Source organism: Procambarus clarkii, chromosome 38 (assembly GCF_040958095.1).
Source record: "Procambarus clarkii isolate CNS0578487 chromosome 38, FALCON_Pclarkii_2.0, whole genome shotgun sequence".
NCBI lineage: Eukaryota > Metazoa > Arthropoda > Malacostraca > Decapoda > Cambaridae > Procambarus > Procambarus clarkii.
Window position 1 is genome coordinate 16,878,201 of NC_091187.1, and position 11,401 is coordinate 16,889,601.

The 11,401-nt window shown below is 39.6% G+C and overlaps 1 long non-coding RNA gene across 5 annotated transcripts in view; it reads left to right on the forward strand.

The window, feature by feature from the left end:
- Positions 1 to 2,247, forward strand: part of LOC123771888 (uncharacterized) — a 41,829-nt gene extending 39,582 nt beyond the window's left edge. For 3 of the 5 annotated variants that reach the window (XR_011230844.1, XR_011230845.1, XR_011230840.1), the window contains exons 4-6: positions 168 to 1,468; positions 1,689 to 1,789; positions 2,121 to 2,247. This is a non-coding gene — a long non-coding RNA (uncharacterized lncRNA). The remainder of the gene's footprint in view (positions 1 to 167; positions 1,469 to 1,688; positions 1,790 to 2,120) is intronic. The other 2 variants (XR_011230842.1, XR_011230843.1) reach the window with 2 other exon arrangements.
- The last annotated feature ends 9,154 nt before the right edge of the window (positions 2,248 to 11,401 follow it).

Below are 11,401 nucleotides of genomic sequence, written 5' to 3' on the forward strand. Positions count from 1 at the left end.
GTGCGGTGCCTTGTTGCATTAATTTGGAACAAATAAATTTCCTGGAATTTTCTCCAGCAGCAAAAACAGGACCCAAGTTCAGTCATTTAAATACTTTTTTATTTTTTGTCTAGTTCTGGGGGTTATGTTCTTACATAACAGACTGAGTTGTGAAAGTGTTTTTGCAGTTTGCGATGCTGATGGCCGTCCTGGCGGTGCTGTTCGCAGTCATGGGGTCTACCCAGGGCCACTGGAGAGAGTGTAGAGCAACACGTCATAGTGCTCGCGTTGCTCGATCACCCACTCCAATCCCCGATGCCTCTGGTCCCGATTCGTCTGAAGAAGTATGGTAAAGAGTACCCCTCAATGAGCCATGATTAGTAATCTCTCTCCCAAAGACATAACATGTACCCCCCATTCACTTTCTTCTGACCCCTTTACCTCCCTGCCCATTAGCATGGGGTGAAGGGGCGGAGTATCGGCTCCTACACTACAAGGACAGAGCTGACGGTATTAGTGACAGAGGACAGTTGGCCTCTGTCACCACATCTACTGTTTCTCAGAGTCAGAGATAATAAACCTCTGCATCATTTTAGAGAAACAACTTTGTTATTACACTTCCCTGTTAATATCCCTATTGTTAATAAATTGGAATGCTTGAATATTTACTCATTACCCTAATTATGGCTTCTCCAAATATCTTCAGGCAATTATATTGCTTTTATTGTTCTGGCTACACGATTCTTCTCCACCTCTCGCCAGTTTTTTCTTCATCTCGTTTTCCTTCGTCTTCACTTTGTCCTTCTCTCTTCTCCATCTCTTTTTTTTCCAATTCTGTGTCCCTTTCCTCCATCTTCTGTAGTCAGTCGAGTCAGTGGATATATTTGTTGACTACAGTCATGGGGCCTTCTGCTGATTTAGATTACATACAGAAGAGGGAGGTCGGAAGGATGATGGAATCAACAAGAGAAGAACCGTTTTTCAGCAGTAATAAGTGAAATATTCATCACAAGCTCATGAAGGACATAGGTTAACAAAGATTGATAAGGTGACTTATTTATTACAGACAAATTTTGTTTATGCTTTTCATCCATAGTATAAGACAATACGGAAACGCCTAACTGACGGATTTACAATTACAGTGTTTCATTTCAAAATACAATTGGACAAAATCGTTATGGACTGTGAGAGGGAAACTTTAACAAGCCAGCAGCTTGTTTCCTGGTCCTCTCCAGTAAGAGAACAGTACTGTAAACAGTACTGTTGAAGTGACTGCCACGTGCAATCGCCCACAACCCCGCAAAAGACCGTGCTCAGACATCCATCAGAGGTTATAGAGTTGAGGAAGAAGTTGACCCGAGCACCCGGGCTCCTGTTAACTATGGTGATGATTTATAAGTATTTTGAATTGACGTCAATTATATACTTGTGTGATTTACCTATTAATTCCAGGGCTCGGTTACACTGTGGTTTTTTTTATCCCATCCAAGTAAGTAATCCACTTAAGTAGTGAGTTACATTGTCATGAACAACTGGAATAATTTGTGATACATCAAATACCGAAATTTATCAAATTAATTTAAATATATTAGATTAGGCAAATAACTGATTGTAGATTGGAAGCGTGCGCTGATATGAATTGGTGAATTCTCTATATAAATTTTATCTATTAATTTGTTACATATCACAAGTTGTGGACCTCTTGGCAGGTGGAGGAAGCAGCGATTGATCTTGAAAGTGAACCTTCCCAGCGGCAATTTACTTGTGGAAGACACCATTAATACCACAGTATTAATGTGATCTTTAAATGGTATTGTCCTTTGAGCAGATCAGTAATATTGTCTTAATAATATGAATGATTTTCATTTAATTTGGTGTAATTTTATGAATCTATTTTATGCCTAGAGAAAATTATGCCTAGAGAATTTATTTTATTGAACATTAATTCGAGGAAAAGATATAAGGGGTAAAAACCCACAGAAGGTCTGGACAAGGGATTTCACTTTGAACAATTATCCAAACTAGAACACTAAATGGTCAGGCGAGCAATTGAAACATTATGTAGTCATATTGAGAACAAATGTTATCTTTAATTGAAATCTTACGAAATAGGATGATGCGTATAGAAAATTTTCGTACAGGTCAGTAGCGGGCGTTGGCAACACCTGGCCCGGAGAGACTATATAAAGTCTGAGGTTTGGTACCCCAGACACACATTCCTTCACAGCTCCTCTTGTTGTTTCCAACTCCTTCATCAACATGAAGATCGTAAGTATTAATTGTTTATATTGACTGCTACTGTAAGCTTTATATTGACTGCTACTGTAAGCTTTATATTGACTGCTACTGTAAGCTTTATATTGACTGCTACTGTAAGCTTTATATTGACTGTTTACATTGTAAGCTTTGATCTCCTATGTAATACAACGTTAACAATTTTCTCTGATATTCTTAAGCTTCACCACTCTGCTTAATTTGTGTGTGTTTAATAATATCAAATGAAATTATTTTATTTTGAAACTAACCTCCTTGCCACGGTATAATTTGGGTGATGTTTAAACGTGTTATTTATCTAGAAGCCGTGAACAGTGCTTGATAAATACGCACAATTAAGCATTTGGTCGTGAACTAAATAGTTCTGCGGTAGTTCCAATTAAATGTCATTTACACTTCATATTCCTAAATATAAGTGTAAACTTCTTAATATTAAAACTATTCCCTGCTGTTATTGTTCTAAATCTCGGCTGATTCTTGAAAGGAAAGATTCAAATAGTTAAGACTGTCAGTATACTAGATTTTATCAAGGAAAAATAAATGTCCTGGAATTTTCTCTAGCAACAGAAACCCAAAATTAAGTCATTTAAATATTGTTATGGGGTTTTGTCTATGCATAAGACTGATTTTTCTGTAATTATTTTTAGTTCGCGATGCTGATGGCTGTCCTGGCGGTGCTGTTCGCAGTCATAGGGTCGACTGAGGGCCACTTCATTCATTGTCACGTAGCACGTCACAGTGCCCGCGTTCCTCGATCACCCAATCCAGAACCCGTTGCTTCTGATCCCTATGTGTCTGATGAAGCATGGTAAAGAGTACCCCTCAATGAGCCATGATTAGTACTCTCTCTCCCAAAGGTATAACATGTACCCCCCATTCACTTTCTTCTGACCCCTTTACCACCCTGCCCATTAGCATAGAAGAAGGGGACTGAGTATCATTTTGTACACCACAAGGACACAGCCGACGGGATCAGTCATAGAGGACCGTTGGCCTCCGTCACTACATCTTCAGTATCTTTGTCTTCAGTATTATTTTACAAAATAAACATCTGCCTTTGGTAAAGAGAAACAACTTTGTTCTTTCACTTTCCCTGCTAATATGTTGATTTTTAATAAGTTAACAAATAAGTAATTAATCTTCGTTATCCTTAGTTTAGCATCACCAAACACCTCCAACTTTACCACACACCTTCAGGCCGTAATATTGTCTTTCCTGAAAAAAAATAAAATTGTGGCTATAGGTGGATACGAATCTACGACTGTGGGAGCCAGATTCACGAAGCACTTACGAACCTGTACATCTTTTCTCAATTTTTGGGGGCTTTGTTTACAATTATTAAACAGTTAATGAGCTCCGAAGCACCACGAGGCTGTTTATAACAATAGTTGATTGGGAAGTTTTCATGCTTGTAAACTGTTTAATAAATGTAACCAAAGCCGTCAAAGATTGAAAGATGTACACGTTCGTAAGTACTCGTGTAACTGCTTCGTGAATGTGAACATATCCGGAACAAGTGTTTCACTGACGAATTTTGTTCGAATCACAACGCTATAAATGCTTCACCCACGTACTACAAATACAAATAATCGCCAACAGAACCTAAACACCTGACCTAACCTATCCTATGCCTATATATACACAATATGCTAATATATTATAATATTAATTTGTACTTGAGAAAATTTCCGTTTTGAATGAACAGAATGTTAAAATTTATGAATGCGTCTGTTGGGTCGACCGCTGGATGTAATGGACTTGAGTCGAGGACGGGTTGCGTCGATACCATCAAGACTCGCTTTTCTAATCCACGTGTCGTGTTAGGCATTATACCATTACACTTTTGTATCAAGTTTTACTACATCGATACGTTAACGGATCCCACCGGGACATATGGAACTTTACAAGATAGAGTTTATCTCCACCTGCACGACATAAGGAATCTTTATACTATTAATGGAAAGGTATGTAGTGGGTGTTTGAGTGTGGACTTGAGTTTCCATCAGGAGTTAGTCATTGGGAACCTACAAACTAACGTCATCCTGTTTAATGCTCAAGATACTTTTATTGGTGCCCAACCACTTGGGCACCAATAGAGCGACGGTCTCGCTTCATGCAGGTCCGCGTTAAATCCCCGATCATCCAAGTGGTTGGGCACCATTCCTTCTCACCGTCCTATCCAAAATCCTTATCCTGATCATTTCCTTGTGCAATATAGTCGTAATGGCATAGTGCTTTCTCGAAAAGTCACAGCCCCGCTCTTGTGCCAGGGAAGTCCACAACGGGCTCACCATAGCCCGTGATACTTGGAACTTTTTGTTCCCAGTAGCTGAATCTATAACAGTTCTTTCTTCTGATAATTACCTTAACTTATTCTTTGACCATACAGGAATGGAGCTGAACACCGGACAATACTTCTCCCTAACACAAGAATTATCTTGGTGAAGGTTAGAATACACATTTACCTATGTTTATTCAGGTGTTCTTCTTTAGTCCAATACTATTGGTAAATTTTTCAGTTTATAAGTACCTCTCTTTATTCCTTATCTTCACTTCCCTTAAAATCTGCCTCTATTACTCTCTTGTGATAGGCTAAAGAGGTTGAATATTAGGAACAATAACGTGTGAGAAATGTAATGAAATATTAATATCCGTTTATTTTATATTTCTGGCAAAGTTTTGTATTTGTCTGATTAAAAACAGTATTGCAGCATTATGTAGAATAGACGTGGATTTAATGACAATTTTTAATACTGTCAGAATGTAGGAATTTTAACACTCTGATAATGCTTCATGTTATGCTACATTCTGTATTGTGCGGATAGGTAGGCAGGAGGATTAGTCGATAAACAAAGGGTGAAGTTTCTATAAGGTTGGATAAAATATAACATATTTTGCATATACGCTTTATGGTCTCTGGTGGAATGAAACATTGTTTTGCTGAGAATTATATAACCATATATGATGTAAAGTTTCCTTTGTTAGATAATGCATAAATATCATTGTGCTGTGCGTAAATTTAAAGAGAGAAAAGATGTTTACTGTTCAAAACAAGATTGAAATGATATCTTTATCTTGCTTTAAAGTTAACAGCTTGGCAACTTTAACTTTCCAGGTTAATCTTAATTATCGCTGCTTTGCACGACTTAAATTACTGCTGTCTTTACCTTGTGTCCGTAATGTTTAGGTTTGTATGAATTATATTAGATTATTCTGTGATTTACACGCGTTAATAATACTAATAATTAAACACTTTGATTGTTTACTATTTTCCACGTCCAGGTCCTCTACGGTGAGGCTTTGTGCTCTAGGCTTATCGCAGTGTTCTGTTTAAAGAACCAGTCGTAATACATATGCTTGACAAACACCATGAGAACGCCTCTACTCTATTAATCATAAATTAAAACATTCATCTCGTGCCTACACAAGAGCATTTTAATCCACCAGAGGGAGTAAACTCTAGCCAGCATCTCTACATGTACTGTGGTTGGCTAAATCTTTATAATATATACAAAAATCAAATTATAATGGTCGATAATAACCAGAAGAACATTATACTCAAAATCCAGGTAAGAAATGTTCTAATTCGCTTTAAACACTTATAGAGTATATCACTTTTATAACAAATCTTGCCAAATATTCCGCATTGAGCAAGTGATAAATGACGACACGAAAGCGTCTTGTGCTAAGTCTTGAGGTACTCTGGGAGGTCGTCGGCAGCACACCTGAAGCCAATGTTGTCGGTGGTACCATCCTGGGACTCGCTAGTCCTACCGCCACACCGGTACCTGGAGGCGAGGAATAACTTTCTCAAATACTTTATAGAAGGGAAGGGTATCAAGCCCTAAGAAATGTATCAAGTGAAGGGTTGACCAGACCACTCACTAGAAGGTGAAGGGACGACGACGTTTCGGTCCCTTTTCGACGTTTCATCGACTTGAGAATGGTCCAGGACGGACTGAAACGTCGTCGTCCCTTCGCCTTCTAGTGTGTGGTCTGGTCAACATAATTTAGCCACGTTATTGTGACTCATCGCCGGCAACCAGGCAATACTTCCCACTCCAGAGTGCCAGTGGTAGCACAATCCTGGGGATAGGGAGAACTGCTGAACTTTTATTCATTGACCACTTTAAGGAGACTTCGCTCTCCACTTTTCCCTATAGACGCCGTCAGTTGGGTTACTCACCAGGGTGAGGATAGTGCCCAGTCTTTGCAGGTCTGACTAAGATCTTGGATACACGCATGAGTGGCCAGTCTGACTTACGTACAATGGAATGTTTACATCAGAGAGCTGCGGGCTCTGATGTAATGTTATGGGCTCACCATAGCACATGCTACATGGAAATTTTAGTTCCGAGTAGCTAAATCTAAGACAACAACAATAATAATAATGTTTAAGTCATACAGATGTACACAATGTATACCTTATACAGGTATTGGTTATCATTTTGCTTATACTTCATAGGGGACATCATGATTTTATTTTAGTTTCCCATTAAATGAAATATTTGGTGCCAATTTTGAGTAACAACTTGTCTTATGACAATTTCTGCTTAAGTGAGGTACTCAGTACAATAATTAATGTTTATTATTATGAAATATTTACGTTTTTTATAAAGTTTGTAATTAAGTCTTTAATTTGCTTTAATTCTTTTGTTCTTGTATAAGTTTTTTGAATCACTTTGTTTACAAGTGTAATTTCGAGTTAGTTTTTGCTGTCTCTTGAATAATTATCAATACCTGTTTAGTTTAGTTAATCAGGTAAGTTGTGCTTACGTGTTAACAGTTTGGCTTGTAGTTAGCAACACTTTCAATATAGGGTTGTTGTTTAGCGGATAATTTTTAATATGTGACGTATATGTTAAATCTAATGATGATTACGAGTGGCTAGATTCACGAAGCAGTTACGAACCTGTACATCTTTTCTCGATCTTTGGCGGCTTTGTTTACAATTATTAAACAGTTAATGAGCTCCGAAGCACCAGGAGGCTGTTTATAACAACAACAACAACAGTTGATTTGGAAGTTTTCATGAATGTAAACTGTTTAATAAATGTAAACAAAGCCGTCAAAGATTGAGGAAAGATGTACACGTTCGTAAGTAATTGCGTAACTTCTACGTGAATCTGGCCCCAGGGTAGAAGTATGTGCTCGGAAGTACCAGTATGTTGTGATGGCCAGAGGGAGGGAATTATCAGGGGGAAAGCACCAAGCCTTTACGACTAGCACTTGGAAGGGGTCAGGATAAGGATTTGTATTATTGCATTTGTACAAGCCAGAAATTTTTTAGGCGCAACATAAATATAATTCTTAATGAAACCTCTCCTAGCAATCTTAGGTCTAATAACATGCTCCTTTTGGCCTAATATAGCACATATATGTGCTATATTAGGCCAAAATATAGCACATATATGTGCTATATTAGGCCTATGAATATTTGTTTGATTTTAACTATTTTTTACAGACTATATACAAAATAGATCACAAAGTGATCTCCAAGGCCTCATTACTACATAATGGTACTACCATCCCAAAAGTTACAAAAAATACATAATTACTATAAGTACTTTCGTTTTAGGAGGATGGGTTGGCTAGGAGACCCTCCAGGCTCCCCGCGCCACACTAAAATCCTCTATGATATTTTTGCAGTGGGTGCAGGAGGCCTCTAGATGGGTTACGAGACGACCCCAGCCTTAGTACCTTCTCGTACGACCCACAACGACAAGTGTGCTTCTCCGTCGGGGGCTACACGCACCGCCGGATGGGCTGGGAGGTGAGTCTTGTTTTGGTACTTATTGCAAATCTTTATTTTACCCGGCTAATGGTGAACAACTTCTCCAGCGTCCAGTCGGACAACACTGCTACCGCCATTTGTAAACTGCTTGGCGCCTTTGGATATGGCGCACATTTAAATTAAGATGTTGACCAAACCACACACTAGAAAGTGAAGAGACAACGATGTTTCGGTCCGTCCTGGACCATTATCAAGTCGACGCTTATCAATCGACTTGAGAATGGTACAGGACGGACCGAAACGTCGTCACTTCACTTTCTAGTGTGTGGTTTGGTCAACATTTTCCAGCCACGTTATTGTGCCTCCTCGTTTGCTTAAATTAAGATCTTTGCCTATTAGCTTTGATAAGCGTCGGTATGAAGCATGGCCCCCCCTTTCACTCCCTCCTTCTCTCATTATATACAACATTTTAATTATTTTTGGTTGAATCTGTGACACTTTACCTGTGATATTTGAGTCTGGCCCTTCAGGATGCTTCCCTTCACAGGGAACCACCACGGGGCTTCAGTAATAACTTCATGTACGGTGGCTTTTGTAGCTTTAGATAACTCCTTCTCCAGTACGAGGGATTCGCCAACCTCCTCAGCCTGTGTAGATTACAAACGTATTGGCGGTACTAACCAAATAATCTAGGGGATATATGCATGATTCAATAAGTATATTGGAAATATAATGCTCTGTTCTCAGCAGCATAAATGTTTGATTATACGAGCAATATAAAATGTAAAGATATATATAAACTTGTTATGAATATATTCATAAAAAGTATACATAAAGTATTCATCTTCTCCCGGTGCATATAACACATGACAAAATCAGTTACGAAATTTTAACGTGATTCATGAAGTATACATGAGTGCAAACAGTCCTGCTTGCATAATAATACAAATAAATTCCACAATTTAGTAAAATTATGACTTTCATGAAATTGTGCAAAGAAATATATAGACTTCTTACTTCTGTCTCGTAGCTGGTTGCCTTAACAAACACCTCAAAGTCTGCATTAGATACCTCGTGGACATCCATATAGAAGGTATCAATCTCCACCCATCTGACAGGGGTTTCTCCATCATCATGGAATCTGGAGTCATTGGTGCCCATAACAAACTTGCCTCCGGGGATTTCCACCATCTGAATGGTCCGTCTCGAGCCGTCCACAACGTTGGCCGCCTGGCCAAACTTGTATCTTGGTTGGTCGGTCAGATAATCTTCTGTGGTCTTATAGTAAAGTTCATCAGTTTGGAGAACTTGTCCATCGGGACGTGTCCTGCCGGAGGAACCACACCCACAGGAACTCCCTGACGTGTTAGTGTTCCCCTGTGGTGTTCCAAATGTTTCATTACCGAGGCACATATTGGCCGCCTGGCCAAACTTGTATCTCGGTTGGTTGGTCAGATAATCTTCTGTGGTCTTATCACCAAGCATCTCAGTTCGGAAAACGTGTTCGGGTGCTTCTTTGTTCCCGGCACAACACCCCACATGTACTCTGAACAAATTTGTAAACAAATTTTTGTTACAACTGACAAAAATATTCTTAACAATAACTCCTTCATTACTTTAAGTGTACAGGGCTCGCTGACGCTCTCACGATCAGTTTATATATTGCTAATTCAAAATTTCAGCCTTATAGGAAAAATGGGAATTTTTTGGAAAATGAATAATGTAAATTGGGTTGAAAAGTTTAGCAAAAAGTAGGACGTGTGATTTTCATGATGGTGAGTTTCTGTAATTTCTTTATGAACAAAAGTCCTGTTGACTACTATTTATTTATCAGATGAGCAATTATTATGTTCATCCTCAACAGGGGAGGATTGCTGTGGTTCACAGCAACCCTTCCCTATCCCAAGAGCCACAGCAACGCGTAACCGGGTACAGCTAGTTGATGTGTATATATATAACGATCCAGCGCCCTCGTTTGGTTGGATATTTATGGAACACCTGGGCTTTTACATCCTGATGGGTCCGGAGCCATTGTTTACGCGGGAAACTGGTTTAAACAGAACTAGACACAACACCTGCCGGAAGTGATAAGATAATGGGGGCGGACACGAGGTGGATGCCCTCTGGGATTATCACTAATCTTCCTGGGATTACCTAGAAAATAGTAATTTGTGATTACCTGTGTTACTGGGGATAGTCTGGAATTAACTGGGATGATTTGGATTACCTTGGATAAAATCTGTGATTACCTGGTATAACTTGGGTAATCGGGGATTACCTGGAATAACCTGGGGTTATTTTGAATTACCTGGGATAACCTGGGGTTATCTGAGATAACCTTGGATAACCTGGGGTTATCTGAGATAACCTTGGATAACCTGGGGTTATCTGAGATAACCTTGGATAACCTGGGATTATTTGAAATAACCTTGGATAACATGGGTTATCTGAGATAACCTTAGATGACCTGGGATTATCTGTGATGACCTAGGATTATCTGAGATGATCTGGGATTAGCTGGGATAACCTTGGATAATCAGGAATTATCATTGTTGACCAGACTAAGATCCGTCAGGTTTAAAGATCACAACAGTGACGGGCCTTTCCACGTCCACACTAAGCGCAAGCCACAGTCTACTCGGCGAGTACACTATCTTAGGAACATTGAATCAACTTGAACCATTTTGGACAGATCTACGACCCTGTGAGGTGCCTGGCCTCTATCTACCAGGCCAGAGTCCTCACAATAAGGAAGAACCCATGAGGGAAACACTGTAAACCCAATCTAAACATTCTATGGACGACCTCATCCAGTGGCAACCTTCTTCATATTGTCCAGGGAAATCTTAAATGCCATTGGAATTCACTATTATCATCTACCAATGTTGAGAGGTACTTCCAGTACATCAGTCAAGCTAATGCACAAAGAAATCATTAACGTTATATCACAATCGACTTGAGAATGGTCCAGGACGGATCGAAACGTCGTCGTCCCTTCACTTTCTAGTGTGTGGTTTGGTCAACATTAACGTTATATCACAATCGACTTGAGAATGGTCCATGACGGATCGAAACGTCGTCGTCCCTTCACTTTCTAGTGTGTGGTTTGGTCAACATTAACGTTATATATATACATTAGTAAGAAAATCAATTGGAGCATTGATGTGACCTAAACCAACGATCAAGGTACCCCTCCAGGCGCGTACCTTACCCCTGTACCACAACATGGTATTCGTTACACAACTTAGGGAGTCGACTCATTCCACATCCATCCACAGATCTCCAGTATCAGCTATTGGTACTGGTAATGGCTTGAAAGAGCCTCCACTTACGGGCTATTCCTGCCTGTGCGTAATGCCTTCAGGAGGCCTGGTCGACGACCGGGCCGCGGGGACACTAAGCCCCGGAAGCACC